The sequence below is a fragment of the Mustelus asterias genome, unplaced genomic scaffold (genome assembly GCF_964213995.1).
Source record: "Mustelus asterias unplaced genomic scaffold, sMusAst1.hap1.1 HAP1_SCAFFOLD_43, whole genome shotgun sequence".
Taxonomy (NCBI): domain Eukaryota; kingdom Metazoa; phylum Chordata; class Chondrichthyes; order Carcharhiniformes; family Triakidae; genus Mustelus; species Mustelus asterias.
In genome coordinates, this window is record NW_027590120.1 from 601,346 (window position 1) to 619,205 (window position 17,860).

Here is a 17,860-nt window from a genome sequence, read left to right on the forward strand (position 1 = left end):
GAATGAAAGTGTGGTTGCACAGAGAGAAATTTATTTCCCCATGCTCACTCATATTATGAAACTGGATCTTATTCACTCCAGCTGCCTGTCGACCCTGCATCCTGTGCTCACTGACTGACATTGGGAATCAGTTCAGAAATGTCTCGATTTTAAAGTTCTCATTCTCATGTTCAATTTTCTGAATGATCTCACTCCTTCCGATCTCTTTCACATTCTCCAATGCTGTGACCATTCAAAGTTTCAGCATTCTTTCAATTCTGCATCCCTCATTTCTTTCATCCCTCCATTGTCAGCCGTGCCTTCATCTGCCTGGGTCCAGAGCTCCAGAATTTATTCCCTTCTATCCCTTAAAAATCTTTTTTAAATCTGCCGCTTTTATCAAGCTTTTACTCACCTGTCCAGTCAGGACAATAAGACAATAAACTTGCCTGATTTTGCTCCAGTGAAGGACTTTGGAATATTTTATAACGTTAAAGGAGCTATATAAATGCAAATTGCTTTTGTTGAAATAAAAGAAAAATACTGTGGATGCTGGAATCTGAAACAAAGGGTGGCACGGTGGCCCTGTGGTTAGCACCACTAACTCACAGCGCCAGGGATCCGGGTTCTATTCCCGGCTTGGGGCACTATGTGGGGACTCTGCACGTTCTACCCGTGTTTCCCTGGGTTTACTCTGTTGCTCCGGTTTCCTCCCACAGTCCAAAAGACGTGCTGCTTAGGTGCAATGGCTATGCTAAAACTCTCCCTCAATGTCACCCGAACAGGTGCTGGAGTTTGGCGACTAGGCGATTTTCACAACAACTTCATTGCAGTGTTAACATAAGCTTACTTGTGACACTCACAAATACACTTAAACTAAAATGCTGGAAAATCTCAGCAGGTCTGACAGCATGTGCGGAGAGTGAATAGAATCAATGACCCTCAGTAGAGCTGACCATGGTCCTTGCGAGCATTCCCATCGGTGAAATGGCGCTAGTGGCGACAGGTTCTGAACTTTTGCACAAGACAAACAGATCGCCGCTCTCTCCTCGATTTGGGTATCGAGCCCTGACCACCAAAAATAATTTCTTTAATAACTCAGCTTTCCTTTGGAAACTTGACTTACGATATTTTATAGTATGTCTGGCTGACTGTGAGAAATGGAATCCCAGTATGAGGCCCAAAAATCATTCTTAGTGGTTGATTATCCATTAATTAAGTAAATTTCCTTCCACATAGGCATTGGCCTAATTCTGAAAATGATTCCTGAAGCTTCTTTTTGTGTGTGTGCTTCGTTCATTTCTGCTTTGTTCAAGGTGTTGATGCAAAAGCTATCGGCTTCTCTTTCCCATCGGGCATTATGTGAGAAACTACTGCCTCCATCCCATACCGTGATGCGTTACATGACAATTGCAAAGGTAAATTTGGAGTCAAGTGTGTCAGGACTTCTGACTTTACTGGTACCTCTTTAGCTTGTATGAAGCTTTCTCACACGGATCCACCCATTTCCATTTCCTGTCATGACACAAAAAGTTGTGTCAAGGTTTAAGAATAGTCGCTCGTGATAAACCTTTCGTAAATAATACTTGAATAAGACCAAAGGAGAACTAAGATGATTGATGTTGAGGTGCAGGTGCCTCAGTAATGGCTTTGACTTTTGAAAGCAATTTGTGCAGTCTCTTTGCATCTATGACATGACCCAGATAGTCAACAGAAGATTGGAAAAAAATCACATTTATCTTTCCGTACTCTTACTCCGTGATCTTCTAGTCTCTGGAGTGCGGCATCTAGGTTGTGGAGATGTTCTTCCTCATTCTTTCCAGTGACTTCGACATCACCTATGAAACACTGGACTCTTTCTAATCTGCTTAGAACTTGATCCATGGCACATTGGAACAACACAGGTGCAGACGTGATACCAAATGGAAGTCTTGTATATCTGAATAGCCCTTGGTGTGTCACAATAGTCAAATATTGTTGTGAATCTGGATCCACATTCATCTGGAGATAAGCATGACTAAGATCAATTTGTCTGAAGTGTTGCCTTTAGCCAAACCAGTGAATAAATCCATCATCCCCCATCAGTACAACAGCTGTTAGCTCTGGGATCGGGCATTTCCCAAGAGTTATCATTAACTCTCTACATCAGATGTGACACAGACAGCTGCCCAGTGAAATCCAGTGAGTCCCACAGATCTCCACAACCTGGTTCCAGGTGGGATCATGTTCACTGAGACTCCACACTGGCTAATCCCATTGGTTAAAGATTTGCTCCCAATGCAGGGTGAAACCAGACTGATTCCCGTGGTAGAGAATGTTCTCAAGGGAAATGTGGAGTTTGGTGATCAATGGTGAATTAAATGATCCTTCACTTGGTTTCTGACAGAACAAAGAACAAAGAACAATACAGCACAGGAACAGGCCCTTCGGCCCTCCAAGCCCGCGCCGCTCTCTGGTCCAAACTAGACCATTCTTTTGTATCCCTCCATTCCCACTCCGTTCATGTGGCTATCTAGATAAGTCTGAAACGTTCCCAGTATGTCCGCCTCCACCACCTTGCCCGGCAGCGCATTCCCGGCCCCCACCACCCTGTGCGTAAAATACATCCTTCTGATATCCGTGATAAACCTCCCCCCGCTCCTCACCTTGAACTTCTGACCCCTCGTGAACATCACCACCGACCTGGGAAAAAGCTTCCCACCGTTCACCCTATCGATGCCTTTCATAATTTTATACACCTCTATTAGGTCACCCCTCATCCACCGTTTTTCCAGTGAGAACAACCCCAGTTTACCCAATCTCTCCTCATAACTAAGCCCTTCCATACCAGGCAACATCCTGGTAAACCTCCTCTGTACTCTCTCTAAAGCCTCCACGTCCTTCTGGTCGTGTGGCGACCAGAACTGGGCGCAGTATTCCAAATGCGGCCTAACCAACATTCTATACAACCGCAACATCAGACCCCAACTTTTATACTCCATGCCCCGTCCTATAAAGGCAAGCATGCCATATGCCTTATTCACTACCTTCTCCACCTGTGACGTCACCTTCAAGGATCTGTGGACTTGCACACCCAGGTCCCTCTGCGTATCTACACCCTTTATGGTTCTGCCATTTATCGTATAGCTCCCCCGTACGTTAGTTCTACCAAAATGCATCACTTCGCATTCATCTGGATTGAACTCCATCTGCCATTTCTTTGCCCAAATTTCCAGCCTATCTATATCCTTCTGTAGCCTCTGACAATGTTCTTCACTATCTGCAAGTCCAGCCATTTTCATGTCGTCCGCAAACTTACTGATCTCCCCAGTTACACCTTCTTCCAGATCGTTTATATAAATCACAAACAGCAGAGGTCCCAATACAGAGCCCTGCGGAACATCACTAGTCACAGGCATCCAGCCGGAAAAAGACCCTTCCACTACCACCCTCTGTCTTCTGTGACCAAGCCAGTTCTCCACCCATCTAGCCACTTCCCCCTTTATCCCATGAGATCCAACCTGTTGCACCAACCTACCATGAGGGACTTTATCAAACGCCTTACTAAAGTCCATATAGACAACATCCGCAGCCCTTCCCTCGTCAACCATTCTAGTCACTTCTTCAAAAAACTCCACCAGGTTAGTGAGGCATGACCTCCCTCTCACAAAACCATGCTGACTATCGTAAATGAGTTTATTCCTTTCTAAATGCGCATACATCCTATCTCTAAGAATCCTCTCCAACAACTTCCCTACCACGGACGTCAAGCTCACCGGCCTATAATGTCTCGAGTTATCCTTCCGACCCTTCTTACATGACGGGACCACATTCGCTATCCTCCAATCCTCTGGGACCTCACCTGTGTCCAGTGACGAGACAAAGATTTGTGTCAGAGGCCCAGCGATTTCATCTCTTGTCTCCCTGAGCAGCCTTGGATAGATTCCATCAGGCCCTGGGGATTTGTCAGTCTTTATATTCCCTAAAAAACCTAACACTTCCTCCCTTGTAATGGAGATTTTCTCTAACGGGTCAACACTCCCCTCCGAGACACTCCCAGTCAACACATCCCTCTCCTTTGTGAATACCGACGCAAAGTATTCATTTAGGATCTCCCCTACTTCTTTGGGCTCGAAGCATAATTCCCCACTTTTGTCCCTGAGAGGTCCGATTTTTTCCCCGACAACACTTTTGTTCCTAACGTTTGAATAAAATGCCTTGGGATTCTCCTTAATCCGGTCTGCCAAGGACATTTCGTGACCCCTTTTTGCCCTTCTAATTCCTCGTTTGAGTTCTTTCCTACGTTCTTTGTATTCCTCCAGAGCTCCCTCCGTTTTTAGCTGCCTGGACCTAATGTACGCCTCTCTTTTCTTTTTGGCCAATCCCTCAATTTCCCTGGTTATCCACGGTTCTCGAATCCTACCCTTCCTATCCTTCTTTTTTACAGGCACATGCCTATCCTGCAGTCCGAACAACTGTTCCTGAAAAGACTCCCACATGCCAGATGTGTATTTACCCTCCAACAGCCTCTCCCAATCAACAGCTGCCAATTTCTGCCTAATCCCACAAAAATTAGCCTTGCCCCAATCCAACGCCTTACCCTTGGGACACCACTCATCCTTTTCCATCACTATCCTAAAGCCAACAGAATTGTGGTCACTATTTGCCACATGTTCCCCTACCGAAACCTTGAAGACCTGACCGGGCTCATTCAGCCTGGCAGGTTTGTATTATGTTAAAATGTATATGTGATCTGTTTGATTTGATGGAGTTTTGATATTAAGCTCTGGTAATTTATGAATTATATCTCTACACTTATACATTCTAAGTGGATATGATTCCTCTGGACAGTGACACTCTCCTTGAGATGTGTGCCCTGATTGAAGCTCCAATTTGAATATCGTTACCATATTACTCATTGCGTCAGCACTTGACCAATGAACACTGTGGGAGGTGAAAATAGTTACCACTCTTCGACTAATATTAACACTGATGTATAATATTGTAATTAATAAAGGTATCATTAAAAAAGGTCATATGGTTTGAACTGTAGAACAAGTAAGGGATAATCACATTTCTGGGAGTATAACATCTACCCCAGACAGTCAAAAGGAAAGTCAAAGAGCAAATATGTAGTGAAATTGCTGAGAAGAATGTATTCAAGAGGCGGCTGGATATTGTAATTGGGGCGAATGGGATCAAAGGTTATTGGGAGAAAGCAGGCTTAGGCTATTGAGTTGGATGATCAGCCATGATCGGAATGAATGGCGGAGCAGGCTTGAAGGGCCAAATGGCCTTCTCCTGCTCCTATCTTCTACATTTCAATGCACAGAACATAGAACAGTACAGCACAGGAAAAGGCCCTTCAGCCCATAATGTTGTGTTAAACATGATGCCTAATCCCTTCTGCCTGTCCTTCATTCAAGCATATCCCTCTCTTCTTTGCATATTCATGTGCTTCTCTAAAAGACTGTTAAATGCCCCTGTCGTATCTGCCTCCACCACCACACCTGGCAATTTGTTCCAAACACCTACCACTGCCACCAATGGCAGCGCGTTCCAGACACCTGCCTCTCTCTGTGTGAAAAACTTGCCACTCACATCTCCTTTGAATATTCCCCCTCTCACGTTGAGTGCATGCCCCCTAGTCGTAGACATTTGAACTCTGGATAGAAAGTTCTGACTGTCAACCCGATCATCATTTTATAGGTTTCTATCAGGTCTCTCCTCAGCCTCTGCCCCTGCAGAGAAAAGAACCCTAGTTTGTCCAGCCTCTCCTTATAGCTCATACCCTCCAATCTAGGCAGCATTCTGGTAAACCTCTTCTGCAACCTCTACAAAGCCTCCACACCCTTCCTGTAATGTGGCAACCAGAACTGAATGCAATACTCAAAGTGCAGCCCAACCAAAGTTTTATAAAGCTGCAACATGACATCCTAACTCTTGAACTCAATGCCCTGACCAATAAAGGCAAGCAAGACATATGCCTTCTTTACCACCCTGCCTGCTTGTGTGGCCACTTTAAGGGAGCTATGGACTTGAAACCCAAAATCCCTCTGTACAGGGTCCTGCCATTAACTGTATACTTACCCTTAACATTTGACCTCCCAAAGTGCAGCACTTCACACTTGTCTGGATTAAACTCCATCTGCCATTTCTCCGCAAATATCTGCAACTGATCTATATCCCACTGTATGCTTTGACAACCTTCTACACTGTCCACAACTCTACCTATCTAGGGTTGTCTGCAAACTTACTAACCCACCCACCTCTGTTATCATCCAAGTAATTTATATATATATCGCAAACAGCAAGAGGTCCCAGTACGGATCCCTGCGGAACACCACTATTCACGGACCTCCAGCCAGAAAAACACCCTTCCATCACAACTCTCTGACTTCTTTGGGCAAGTCAATTCGGAATCCATGTGGCCAAGTCACCATGGATGCCATGCATCTTAATCTTCTGGATGAGCCTACCATGAGGGATCTTGTTGAAAGCCTTACTAAAGTCCATGTAGACAACGTCCACTGCTTTACCCTCATCAATCACTTCATCACCTCTCAAAAAAATCAATCAAGTTCGTAAGACATGACCCACCCTACACAAAGCCATGCTGACTTTCCCTAATTAGGCCATGCGTTTCCAAGTGCAGAAACAAAATGACAGTGATCAAAGCGGATTTCAAGTGTCCCAAAATTAATTGAGATGAATTGAGTGCAATGAGGTTCAGGGGACAAAGAACAATTAAAATGTATTTGTCCAACAATATACTCTAAACATGAGGTTTATTAAAGTATTTTACAATACCACTCAAAGCTGACAGCACACAAAGTGCAATACAAATAAGTTTCTTCCACTTCTGTATGTTACTCACTCCATTCACAATCAGTTAATATTTAGCATGTACATATGTCAAAAATGTAGCCTGAGGGTTTATTTTGAGTTTCCATTCTTTCACTGAGGGGTCCTAAAAAGCAGCTTTTTCCCATTGTGATAGCTGCCCTAGATTTTACTGTGGCCCCAGTGCGTTATTCTGAACCTGGGAATGTGTCAGTCTGCAATTACAGAGGTGGAATTATAAAGGAACTTGGAAAAGCAAAGAGCGGGCAGAAAACAGTCAGAGAGGGCAGTAAAAAAGTAAAGCCAAAAGATGTTTTATAAAGACAAAAAATGCAAACAGATAACTAAGAAAAGAGTACCAAGGATTAAAAAACAAAATGGTAACTTGTGGATGGAGAGAGACAAAATACACATGGTTCTGAATAATCTGAGTCAGTTCTCACAAAACAGGAAAGCGAAGCAGACCTCTTCGTTAGAGATGAGGGATGTGAAATATTGAATGTGTTGAGATATTTACCATCTGTGAAAGTGAATAAATCACCAGATCTGGAAGAAATGCATCCCAGTCTGCCAAGATGAGTAAGGGAATAAACAGAAGACGCTTTGACCATCACTTTCCAGTGCTCTTTGGCTACAGTGTGATGTTGTCAGATTGGAGAACTGCTAATGTTGTTTAAAAAGCAGCAAGGGAGATGGAGTAATTACAGGTCAGTCAGTTTGATCTTGGTGGACAAATTATTCAAAGACATTCTGACAAGTAGTATCAATGATCCTTTAGAAAGGCATCAATTTGTTAAAGGAAGGTGATGTCTGACTAACCTCACTGATTTTTTTCAGATGAGAGAGACACTGAGGATAGCATGTTTGATGGAGTCGACATGGGTTTTAGCGAGGTTTTTGACATGGTGCCATTTGACAACTGGTCAGAACAGTAAAAACCATTGGATCCAAAGGAAAGAAAGTGGTCATTTGGATCCAAAACTGGCTCAATGGCTAGAATCAAATTGCAATGGTGGATGATATTTTTTGTAATTGAACGATTATCCAGTGAGGACTCAGTACTCGGTGCCTTGCTGTTTGTGGTAAATATCAATAATTCAGTCCTAAATATAGCAGTGATCAGCACAAGGAAGGTCCTCTGCTTATTTGTCCACTCTTCACAGTTCTGCACATTCCTCTCCAGTTGTTTGTCAGAGCCTCCCATTTTCAACTTCAACTAGCAATAATCCGAGTCAAAGGCATACGTGAAGTAGTTTCCTGACTCCCTGTAAACTAAACACAAGTCCTCTTCCTGAACAGCACTCCATCCGTCAGCAGCCATTGTACCTCGGGGTTCCAGCACTTCCAATATTGCCATCAAAAAGTTTCTGGTTCCACCATCATTGGCCATGATTCATAAACCCGACATGGGAGACTTAATTGGGGCTGGAGTGAATTGCAGAAACAAAACCTTCCTGAGGTCGCAAATGATCCTGCTACACTGACTTAAATATAGGATGATGTGGAGATGCCGGTGTTGGACTTGGGTAAGCACAGTAAGAAGTCTCACAACACCAGGTTAAAGTCCAACAGGTTTTTTTGGAGCAAATACCATAAGCTTTCGGAGCGTGCTGCTCCTTCGTCAGATGGAGTGGTCTCTGTTCTCCAACAGTGCACAGACACAGAAATCAAGTTACAGAATACTAATTAGAATGCAAATCTCTCCAGCCAGCCAGGTCTTAAAAGACAGATAATGTGGGTGGAGGGAACATAAAACACAGGTTAAAGAGATGTGTATTGTCTCCAGACAGAACAGCTAGTGAGATTATGCAAGACCAGGGGCAAGCTATATAGGAGCCATGATTAAAAAGTTTACAGGTTATATGAAAATTGGTTGAGTAGTTAACAGTGAGGCAGAAAGCTATAGAATGAAGGAAATGTCTGTGGACTGGACAGCTGGGCAGAAAAGTGTCAAACAGAAATTAATCCAGAGAAGTATGAGGTGACACATTTAGGGAAGGTAAATAAGCCGATGAAATACACAATTAATGGGTGGATTGGGAAAAGAGAGACCAAAGAAACAGAGATATGTTGGGGTCCAGGACAAGATGCATATACAGAACACTGGTCAAGGCATTAAATGTAACCTTCTGTCTGCAAAAAATCCCTGTGTCTTCATTTCAGTGTACAAAGAACAAAGAAAATTATAGCACAGGCACAGGCCCTTCGGCCCTCCAAGCCTGCATGACCATGCTGTCCGACTTAACTAAAACCCCCTACCCTTCCGGGGACCATATCCCTCTATTTCCAACCTATTCATGTATTTGTCAAAACGCTCCTTAAAAGTCACTCCCGTATCTGCTTTCACTACCTCCCCCGGCAACGAGTTTCAGGCACCCACCACCCTCTGTGTAAAAAAATCTGCCTCGTACATCTCCTTTAACCTTGCCCCTCGCACCTTAAACCTGTGCCCCCGAGTAATTGACTCTTCCACCCTGGGAAAAAGCTTCTGACTATCCACTCTGTCCATGCCCCTCATAATCTTGTAGTGTGTGTAAGTTATATTCCTGATCCTCCACATCAATGAAATAGAAATTTCTTGTAATTTGCTGGAATTAAAGAAATTGTGATTGTCCCTCTTTTCAGTGAGGCTGACAGCTTTACCCTCTGTGTGAAAGCTGCTGCCCATTCTCAGCATGGAATTCAATTTAAACATTCCTGACTGACTGCAGAGAATGGAGCGGCCCCATTCCAGGAATCTAATTCAACCAGTTTGACAACTTGTGGCTAATTCAAATGTGAACGTGTTCCATTCGAAATTTTAGCTCATCTCTTCTTGTTCGAGAAATGTTCAGTAAAACAGACAAATGATAAGAAACAAATTCCAGCTGGGACATGGGAATTTTTAGCAAACATTGATTTCCTCATATTTGTGGTTTCACCCAGGAGCCAGTCCCTTGTCAATGAGCTGAGAGAAAGACTGTTTCTGTACATGGTGATTAACCATTTAACTTCCAAAGTGAATGATCTCTGAGCAACAATGACTGCAGCTGTTGGAGAATGAGCACTAACACTCCAGTTACATTTATTATTGTAAACCAGCAACAGAGACACCAAACGGGGTGGATTCTGGCCCAATGGAGTTATTCAAGAAGATGCTCAGAATTTCATTAATTCAGGATGACAAGTGAAGTGAATCAATGGCAGGTCATCGTTAACTGTCCTTATCGAGGATGACATCTACTCAGAATAAATGGAGTTAAGATGCAGATTAGTCAAAATTTAATTAAATAGAGGAAGGGCTCAAGGGGCAGAATGACTGCCTCCTGTTACTATATTTAAATGTTGGTTGAATAATGATGTGTGAAACTTCTGGAGGATTTGTACCTCCCTTTTAATTTGTTGAACTTGTTTTCCTTATTTCAGATCGTGCAACATTTTTATTCAGAGAATGATCAGATAATCGGTTTCAAAGGGCAAACTTCATAAATGATAGATTAGAAAAGCACTTTCAATTTTCCATCCTGTGCCAGTTATAGAATGAGGCCCCTAAACTTACTGCTGGTTTTATTCTGGGTTCAACCAAAAACTCTGAACAAGAGATTTACTATCTAGTGATATTAAATATACAGATTTGGAAATAACTGATTTATAACCTGATCCAATATGCTGAGGATTCTAGATTGGATCCATGAGGTTAAATATTAATTTTGATGTCAAACTGATAACAGTGAGACAGGTCAGAGCAGTGTGCCCTCTGACACTGTTTCCAACTCTCCAGCTCTGTTGGACAAGGTCCACTGGTTCTCCTGCGCCCAGCTGGCAGGACAAGACAACATGTACTCAGGTTGTTGTTTTACTACGAGTAAGTTACAGACACATTGTAGAGTCCTAATGATTTACTTTGAACCACAGCAAAAAAGCTTGTCTCTTCCAACAACTTTATTGAGCAGTGTTATGACCTGTACCTAGTTTTCCATTTTTGGACTTATTTTGATCTTTTGGAAAAAGATATTTCTTTGCTTTCACTGCTGGCCTCACTTTATTAATTCACGTTACTGACACTAAAACCAACACTGATAAATTCAGTCATATTAGCTCATCAAATATGCCCTTATACAAGCTGCATTGGATCAAACCTCCTATGAAATGGACAGCTTTATCAGAAGTTTAAACATTATCTAGGATCCTGCTACTGCGAGGTGTGTACAGCATTTCACAGTGTATCAGGATGCTACTGGACGTGTACAGGGTATCACAGTGTATCAGGATGCTACTGGATGTGTACAGGGTTTCACAGTGTATCAGGATGCTACTGGATGTGTACAGAGTTTCACAGTGTATCAGGATGCTACTGGATGTGTACAGAGTTTCACAGTGTATCAGGATACTACTGGATGTGTACAGGGTTTCACAGTGTATCAGGATGCTACTGGATGTGTACAGGGTTTCACAGTGTATCAGGATGCTACCGGATGTGTACAGAGTTTCACAGTGTATCAGGATGCTACTGGATGTGTACAGCATTTCACAGTGTATCAGGATGCTACTGGATGTGTACAGAGTTTCACAGTGTATCAGGATGCTACTGGATGTGTACAGGGTTTCACAGTGTATCAGGATGCTACTGGATGTGTACAGGGTTTCACAGTGTATCAGGATACTACTGGATGTGTACAGGGTTTCACAGTGTATCAGGATACTACTGGATGTGTACAGGGTTTCAGTGTATCAGGATGCTACTGGATGTGTACAGGGTTTCACAGTGTATCAGGATGCTACTGGATGTGTGCAGTGTTTCACAGTGTATCAGGATGCTACTGGATGTGTACAGAGTTTCACAGTGTATCAGGATGCTACTGGATGTGTGCAGGGTTTCACAGTGTATCAGGATGCTACTGGATGTGTGCAGTGTTTCACAGTGTATCAGGATGCTACTGGATGTGTACAGAGTTTCACAGTGTATCAGGATGCTACTGGATGTGTGCAGTGTTTCACAGTGTATCAGGATGCTACTGGATGTGTACAGGGTTTCACAGTGTATCAGGATGCTACTGGATGTGTGCAGTGTTTCACAGTGTATCAGGATGCTACTGGATGTGTACAGGGTTTCACAGTGTATCAGGATGCTACTGGATGTGTACAGGGTTTCACAGTGTATCAGGATGCTACTGGATGTGTACAGGGTTTCACAGTGTATCAGGATGCTACTGGATGTGTACAGGGTTTCACAGTGTATCAGGATGCTACTGGATGTGTACAGGGTTTCACAGTGTATCAGGATGCTACTGGATGTGTGCAGCGTTTCACAGTGTATCAGGATGCTACTGGATGTGTACAGAGTTTCACAGTGTATCAGGATGCTACTGGATGTGTACAAAGGTTCACAGTGTATCAGGATGCTACTGGATGTGTACAGGGTTTCACAGTGTATCAGGATGCTACTGGATGTGTACAAGGGTTCACAGTGTATCAGGATGCTACTGGATGTGTACAGAGTTTCACAGTGTATCAGGATGCTACTGGATGTGTACAGGGTTTCACAGTGTATCAGGATGCTACTGGATGTGTACAGGGTTTCACAGTGTATCAGGATGCTACTGGATGTGTACAAGGGTTCACAGTGTATCAGGATGCTACTGGATGTGTACAGGGTTTCGCAGTGTATCAGGATGCTACTGGATGTGTGCAGAGTATCACAGTGTATCAGGATGCTACTGGATGTGTACAGAGTTTCACAGTGTATCAGGATGCTACTGGATGTGTACAAGGGTTCACAGTGTATCAGGATGCTACTGGATGTGTACAAGGGTTCACAGTGTATCAGGATGCTACTGGATGTGTACAAGGGTTCACAGTGTATCAGGATGCTACTGGATGTGTACAAGGGTTCACAGTGTATCAGGATGCTACTGGATGTGTACAGTGTTTCACAGTGTATCAGGATGCTACTGGATGTGTACAGGGTTTCACAGTGTATCAGGATGCTACTGGATGTGTACAGGGTTTCACAGTGTATCAGGATGCTCCTGGATGTGTACAGGGTTTCACAGTGTATCAGGATGCTACTGGATGTGTGCAGCGTTTCACAGTGTATCAGGATGCTACTGGATGTGTGCAGCGTTTCACAGTGTATCAGGATGCTACTGGATGTGTACAGGGTTTCACAGTGTATCAGGATGCTACTGGATGTGTGCAGAGTTTCACAGTGTATCAGGATGCTACTGGATGTGTGCAGCGTTTCACAGTGTATCAGGATGCTACTGGATGTGTGCAGAGTTTCACAGTGTATCAGGATGCTACTGGATGTGTGCAGCGTTTCACAGTGTATCAGGATGCTACTGGATGTGTACAGCGTTTCACAGTGTATCAGGATGCTACTGGATGTGTGCAGCGTTTCACAGTGTATCAGGATGCTACTGGATGTGTACAGCGTTTCACAGTGTATCAGGATGCTACTGGATGTGTACAGTGTTTCACAGTGTATCAGGATGCTACTGGATGTGTACAAGGGTTCACAGTGTATCAGGATGCTACTGGATGTGTACAAGGGTTCACAGTGTATCAGGATGCTACTGGATGTGTACAGTGTTTCACAGTGTATCAGGATGCTACTGGATGTGTGCAGTGTTTCACAGTGTATCAGGATGCTACTGGATGTGTGCAGTGTTTCACAGTGTATCAGGATGCTACTGGATGTGTGCAGTGTTTCACAGTGTATCAGGATGCTACTGGATGTGTACAGAGTTTCACAGTGTATCAGGATGCTACTGGATGTGTGCAGAGTTTCACAGTGTATCAGGATGCTACTGGATGTGTACAAGGGTTCACAGTGTATCAGGATGCTACTGGATGTGTGCAGTGTTTCACAGTGTATCAGGATGCTACTGGATGTGTGCAGAGTTTCACAGTGTATCAGGATGCTACTGGATGTGTGCAGTGTTTCACAGTGTATCAGGATGCTACTGGATGTGTACAGAGTTTCACAGTGTATCAGGATGCTACTGGATGTGTACAGAGTTTCACAGTGTATCAGGATGCTACTGGATGTGTGCAGTGTTTCACAGTGTATCAGGATGCTACTGGATGTGTACAGGGTTTCACAGTGTATCAGGATGCTACTGGATGTGTACAGAGTTTCACAGTGTATCAGGATGCTACTGGATGTGTGCAGTGTTTCACAGTGTATCAGGATGCTACTGGATGTGTGCAGCGTTTCACAGTGTATCAGGATGCTACTGGATGTGTGCAGAGTATCACAGTGTATCAGGATGCTACTGGATGTGTACAGAGTTTCACAGTGTATCAGGATGCTACTGGATGTGTGCAGTGTTTCACAGTGTATCAGGATGCTACTGGATGTGTACAGCGTTTCACAGTGTATCAGGATGCTACTGGATGTGTACAAGGGTTCACAGTGTATCAGGATGCTACTGGATGTGTACAAGGGTTCACAGTGTATCAGGATGCTACTGGATGTGTGCAGTGTTTCACAGTGTATCAGGATGCTACTGGATGTGTACAGGGTTTCACAGTGTATCAGGATGCTACTGGATGTGTGCAGTGTTTCACAGTGTATCAGGATGCTACTGGATGTGTGCAGCGTTTCACAGTGTATCAGGATGCTACTGGATGTGTACAGAGTTTCACAGTGTATCAGGATGCTACTGGATGTGTGCAGTGTTTCACAGTGTATCAGGATGCTACTGGATGTGTACAGAGTTTCACAGTGTATCAGGATGCTACTGGATGTGTGCAGTGTTTCACAGTGTATCAGGATGCTACTGGATGTGTACAAGGGTTCACAGTGTATCAGGATGCTACTGGATGTGTACAGGGTTTCACAGTGTATCAGGATGCTACTGGATGTGTGCAGTGTTTCACAGTGTATCAGGATGCTACTGGATGTGTACAAGGGTTCACAGTGTATCAGGATGCTACTGGATGTGTACAGGGTTTCACAGTGTATCAGGATGCTACTGGATGTGTACAGGGTTTCACAGTGTATCAGGATGCTACTGGATGTGTACAGGGTTTCACAGTGTATCAGGATGCTACTGGATGTGTACAGGGTTTCACAGTGTATCAGGATGCTACTGGATGTGTACAGGGTTTCACAGTGTATCAGGATGCTACTGGATGTGTACAAGGGTTCACAGTGTATCAGGATGCTACTGGATGTGTACAAGGGTTCACAGTGTATCAGGATGCTACTGGATGTGTACAGGGTTTCACAGTGTATCAGGATGCTACTGGATGTGTACAGGGTTTCACAGTGTATCAGGATGCTACTGGATGTGTACAGGGTTTCACAGTGTATCAGGATGCTACTGGATGTGTGCAGTGTTTCACAGTGTATCAGGATGCTACTGGATGTGTACAGGGTTTCACAGTGTATCAGGATGCTACTGGATGTGTACAGGGTTTCACAGTGTATCAGGATGCTACTGGATGTGTACAGGGTTTCACAGTGTATCAGGATGCTACTGGATGTGTACAGGGTTTCACAGTGTATCAGGATGCTACTGGATGTGTACAAGGGTTCACAGTGTATCAGGATGCTACTGGATGTGTACAGGGTTTCACAGTGTATCAGGATGCTACTGGATGTGTACAGGGTTTCACAGTGTATCAGGATGCTACTGGATGTGTACAGGGTTTCACAGTGTATCAGGATGCTACTGGATGTGTACAGGGTTTCACAGTGTATCAGGATGCTACTGGATGTGTACAGGGTTTCACAGTGTATCAGGATGCTACTGGATGTGTACAGGGTTTCACAGTGTATCAGGATGCTACTGGATGTGTACAGGGTTTCACAGTGTATCAGGATGCTACTGGATGTGTACAGGGTTTCAGTGTATCAGGATGCTACTGGATGTGTACAGGGTTTCACAGTGTATCAGGATGCTACTGGATGTGTACAGAGTTTCACAGTGTATCAGGATGCTACTGGATGTGTACAGGGTTTCACAGTGTATCAGGATGCTACTGGATGTGTACAGGGTTTCACAGTGTATCAGGATGCTACTGGATGTGTACAGGGTTTCACAGTGTATCAGGATACTAATGGATGTGTGCAGTGTTTCACAGTGTATCAGGATGCTACTGGATGTGTACAGGGTTTCACAGTGTATCAGGATGCTACTGGATGTGTACAGGGTTTCACAGTGTATCAGGATGCTACTGGATGTGTACAGGGTTTCACAGTGTATCAGGATACTACTGGATGTGTACAGGGTTTCACAGTGTATCAGGATGCTACTGGATGTGTACAGGGTTTCACAGTGTATCAGGATACTACTGGATGTGTACAGGGTTTCACAGTGTATCAGGATGCTACTGGATGTGTGCAGGGTTTCACAGTGTATCAGGATGCTACTGGTTGTGTACAGGGTTTCACAGTGTATCAGGATGCTACTGGATGTGTGCAGTGTTTCACAGTGTATCAGGATGCTACTGGATGTGTACAGAGTTTCACAGTGTATCAGGATGCTACTGGATGTGTACAGGGTTTCACAGTGTATCAGGATGCTACTGGATGTGTACAGGGTTTCACAGTGTATCAGGATACTACTGGATGTGTACAGGGTTTCACAGTGTATCAGGATGCTACTGGATGTGTACAGGGTTTCACAGTGTATCAGGATACTACTGGATGTGTACAGGGTTTCACAGTGTATCAGGATGCTACTGGATGTGTACAGGGTTTCACAGTGTATCAGGATACTACTGGATGTGTACAGGGTTTCACAGTGTATCAGAATGCTACTGGATGTGTACAGGGTTTCAGTGTATCAGGATACTACTGGATGTGTACAGGGTTTCACAGTGTATCAGGATACTACTGGATGTGTACAGGGTTTCACAGTGTATCAGGATGCTACTGGATGTGTACAGGGTTTCACAGTGTATCAGGATGCTACTGGATGTGTACAGGGTTTCACAGTGTATCAGGATACTACTGGATGTGTACAGGGTTTCACAGTGTATCAGGATGCTACTGGATGTGTACAGGGTTTCAGTGTATCAGGATGCTACTGGATGTGTACAGGGTTTCACAGTGTATCAGGATGCTACTGGATGTGTACAGGGTTTCAGTGTATCAGGATGCTACTGGATGTGTACAGGGTTTCAGTGTATCAGGATGCTACTGGACGTGTACAGGGTTTCAGTGTATCAGGATGCTACTGGATGTGTACAGGGTTTCACAGTGTATCAGGATACTACTGGATGTGTACAGGGTTTCAGTGTATCAGGATACTACTGGATGTGTACAGAGTTTCACAGTGTATCAGGATACTACTGGATGTGTACAGGGTTTCAGTGTATCAGGACCTGTCAGGTGTAGATCAGTCGCTTCTGACTGGCTCTTGCAGCTGCAGCAATCAGATTGCTGATCAAGGTGCAATTAAATGGTGACCCCCCACAATAAGGATGGTCAATGAGCCAATAGTGGCACCGCTTTTGAATGTCAAGGGGAGTTGGTCAGACTTTCTTGTCTTGAGGACAATCATTACTTGTCATTTGTGTGGCATGAATGTATTTGTCAATAACCAGTTGAAGGCTGAACGGACCCAGATCTTCCTTCATGCATCATGGACTGTTTGATTATTTGTGAGGCATTGTGAAAAGAACTAGAGCGATTATAAGATCATCAGTTTGATAAGAAACAGGAACAGGAGTCAGACATTTGGCACATTGATGCTGCTGAACCATTCAATAAGATCATTGCTGAATTGATTACAGTTTCAACTCTGCTTTCTTGTCTGTCCCAATATCCCTTGACTCCGTTATTGGTCAATGATCAGTCATGAAAGGATTCAATGCCCCCCGCCATTTCCACCACTCTGAGGAACTGAATTCTGAAGACAAATTATCTTCTGAGGAAATAAGTCGCTCCTTGTATCTTAGAATTAAATGGGAGACACCTTGGGTCAGAATTCTCCAGTTTCACACAACCCGCTCCTGCTACCAGCGAGAACAGAGAATTTGGCGCTCAGCCAAGTCTCCATTCACAGCAGCGGGACTGGAGAATCCCAGCCACAGGCGAGGTTGGTGAATTCTGGCCTTTATTTTT